At 42.2% G+C, this 3813-nt stretch overlaps 1 long non-coding RNA gene across 1 annotated transcript in view; it reads left to right on the forward strand.

Annotated features, from left to right (window-relative positions):
• The window catches only part of LOC112094259, a 5065-nt gene extending 1821 nt beyond the window's left edge, over nt 1-3244 (forward strand). Inside the window, exon 3 of the long non-coding RNA XR_002903447.1 lies at nt 2749-3244. This is a non-coding gene — a long non-coding RNA (uncharacterized LOC112094259). The remainder of the gene's footprint in view (nt 1-2748) is intronic.
• Nucleotides 3245-3813: the final 569 nt, after the last annotated feature.

Genomic DNA, 3813 nt, shown 5'->3' on the forward strand with positions numbered 1-3813 from the left:
CGGCATTCTTTCCAAGAATCAACAAGTTATAACCATCTGCTACATCATCTGGTATCAGAGCCAAAAAAATCCTAACTTGCCCTTGATTGCAGCATGCCTCCAAAACGCCGTCAACCTGGCCGTGATGATCTCGCTGATAGTGTTGCACTCCTTCACCAGTGATACGAGACGATGGCTGCCCAACTCGCTGAAATTCTAACCCTCGTTCGTCCGCCTCTTGCGCAAAGGAACGTGGCAGATGAAAACCCTTTTGCCCCCTTGCAGAACCCAATACCTGACATCCACCCAGCCGCTGCAGCACCTCAACCACCTGCCGTTGCGCCAAGGGTGCCCGCTGTAGTACCAAATCCACCCGTCTTCATGCACGGTGATCGTCGTTGGGAATTGGCTTTTAAGGTAGAAATTCCCGAATTTTTTGGAGGGCTGCAACCTCACGAACTCTTGGATTGGATCGCTGCAGTGGACGAGATTTTAGCATTCAAGGAAGTGCCGAAGGATAAACAAGCCTTGCTCATCGCAACGCGCTTCCGTGGAAAAGCCACAGCTTGGTGGCAGCAACTTAAAATTTCACGGACACGTGATGGAAAAGAATAGATTCAGACATGGACTAAATTACAAAAACACTCTCGTTGCTTGTTTTTGCCCTACAACTATGATCGCACGCTCTATCAACAGCTACAAAATGTCCAACAAGGTACGCGTTCCATTGATGAATACGCCTCTGAATTTTTTCTTCTTCTCATGCGTACAGGTCTTGTCGAAACTGAGCACCAATTGGTGTCGTGGTTCATTAGGGGTTTGCGCCAACAGTTTCAAGACACGCTCAATTTATTTGACCCTGAAACTGTTTCAGAGGCACATCAACGTGCCCTTGTGCTCGAAGCCCAGTTTTTGCGGCACCCTTCGAGTTATGGCATCACCCCGGCCCGCCCCTCCACCACACCAGGCCGCAGCCAGCCCCAAAACACCACATCGGCGGCTCGCACCTACACTACGGCGACTCCACCACCACCTCGTGCCCCTCCTTCCAACGTCAAGTGCTTCACATGTGGAGAAGTAGGTCATGAGCTTGCCCTACTTCAAATCATCGTGGCATGTTCGCTGATGGAACTATCGAAGAGATTGAGCCGCTTGGCGACCCAATTTTTGACCGGGAACCAGAACACCTGGAATGTTATGAGACATGTGATATTGGACCGACTTTGATTATCCGATGATATTGTTTGACTCCTAGACAACCAGAGGATGATTGGTGTTGCACAAGTCTTTTTCAGTCCACTTGCACAATTGGGGGACGTGTGTGCTGCTTCATAATTGATTCCGGTAGCTGTGAGAATGTCGTCTCTCTGACGTAATTGACAACCTGCAGATCCCCACCGATTACCACCCAAAACCGTATAAACTGGCATGGCTTAAGCTAGGTTCCGAAATTTTGGTAACTCGTCGAGCTCTAATTTCTCTTTCAATTGGAACTCTTTATACTGATAATGTGCTCTATGATGTGCCAATTGATGTTTGTCATATTTTACTTGGCTGACCTTGGCAATTCGACCAGAATGTCACCCATGATGGTCGAGCAAATACATACAGTTTTGTGTTTCAGGACACCAAAATTATCCTAGTTCCACGTCGAGATACAGAGAAACCACCACCGTCCCATCCACCGGCCTTGTCAAGCCGGCCCACAACCTTACTCACGCGTGTGCCATTCTAAGCTGCTATGCATGAATCAAGCATTGTTTATGCCTTAATTGCTACAGCTGAGACCTCTGCGTCTCCTATTCCAAATCGGGTCCGACCATTATTGGTCGAATTTTCAGATGTTTTTCCTAATGAACTCCCACTTGGCCTTCCTCCGCTCTGCGATATCCAACATCGTATTGACCTCATGCCCGGAGCGACTTTACCTAATCAGCCGCACTCTCGGATGAGCCCTAGTGAGCATGAAGAACTACGTCGACAAGTCGAAGATTTACTAGCTAACGGATACTTGCGAAAGAGCCTAAGTCCTTGCGCGGTCCCCGCATTACTTGTTCCCAAAAAGGATGGGACATGGCGTACGTGCGTCGACAATCATGCCATCAATAAGATTACTGTCAGGTACCACTTTCCGATTCCTCGTCTTGATGATTTGCTTGACCAATTGTGTGGCGCATCTGTCTTCACAAGGCTCGATCTTAAAAGTGGTCATCATCAAATTCGCATTCGTCCCGGTGATGAACAGAAGACGACTTTTAAAACTCGCGAGGGGTTATTTGAATTAGGGCTGGCAATTTCAGACACGATACGAAAACGACACGAGATAAATGAGTTTGGACCGCACGATTATTAATTGGGTCGTTAATGGGCTGGCGAGAGATTATATGCCCTTACCCATTCCAACTCAACTGTGGACTAATGTAAGCATGGATTTCGTTCTTGGGCTCCCCCGTACACAACGAAGTCATGATTCTATCTTTGTAGTATATCATTTTTCTAAAATGGCACACTTTAAGAAGTCAACAGATGCAGTTCATGTCGCTTTGTTATTGATAACTCTAGGATTTATAGTTATTTTAGGCATTTCTAAGCTTATAGTTGGCTAATTCAAAGGCTTAGTTGTTTGTTTTTCTATTTTATTTGTTTAACTTTTGGTTCTTGTGATACACTCTATTAAGATTTGTTTGTGTTATTTCTGTGGTGTTTATGAAGAAAATTGAATAAAAAAAGGCCTGATTTGTGTCTAAGGTACGTTGGTGTGAATTGTAGGAATTGTGAAGAAAAATGCTGCAGCAAAATTTAACAGCTGGCAGTTAGTGATGACATCGGCGCATGACTCAAGAGAAATAAAATAAAGTACATGAGGATGAGTGTTGTGCACATATCATTTGATGCCTATACCAATCACTTGTTTACACAATAATGTCTTTGCTTGGTGCCCTAAAGAAGAATAGAGGACCTCCAGAAGAAAAGAAGCGCCGCCAAGAGGGAAGAAAAAAGAACTAAAGAAGAAAAGAAAAAAAAGAACTAAAGAAGAGAAAAAAAAAAGGACCGAAGATAGAAGAAAAGCAGAGAGCAAAAAAGGGTATACAGAGAGAAAGGAGAGTAGTATGGGGATGAGGTGATTTCTAGTCTTCATCATGTGGAAGCTTGCTTGAAGAAAGAGGAGAAGGGAAAAAAATGCTAAAAGCTCAAAACCAGTTGAATCTCTCTTCGATCTCATCTGTTGCATTTAATTTCTCTCTGAATTTGTAATTTTGTTGAACAATGAATTATAGTGATTATTTGGTTCTTGTAATTCCAATTATGAGTTAAGTAATTTCTTGCTAGGATTATTGATGGAACCAATGTTGTAAGAATGAATGCTAATTTGTGAATTTACTTGAGCTTTTATTTCTATTCATCCATGTGTGTTTATTGTTTATTTCTATTTTTGACTGGCCATCAACTATACGATATGCGACTTAGATTAATACTAGGAAGGTTAATTTGAGTTGGATCTAACATAGATGATGTAAGTTTAATATTCTTGTTTAAGTTTGTTGATTTGTGAATAATATAGGAATATATTGTTCATCTTGCATAACTCATTGAAACCGGTATTGAAATTTGCATTCTGAGAACTAGATTCACATAAGAATATGTTAGAAATTGTTTGAAGAATTTTTAGACATAATTAATTCGGAAGAATTTTATGCAGGGAACTAAGTTTCAGTTAACATGGGTAATAATGCTATAACATTTACTGTCAGACTTGCAACTGAGGGGAAATTAGTAATCCTAGTTTGTTTAAATCACTAATTACAATCCATAGCTGCATTTTTGTCATTTCTA

The sequence above is a fragment of the Morus notabilis genome, unplaced genomic scaffold (assembly GCF_000414095.1).
Source record: "Morus notabilis unplaced genomic scaffold, ASM41409v2 Scaffold151, whole genome shotgun sequence".
Lineage (NCBI taxonomy): Eukaryota > Viridiplantae > Streptophyta > Magnoliopsida > Rosales > Moraceae > Morus > Morus notabilis.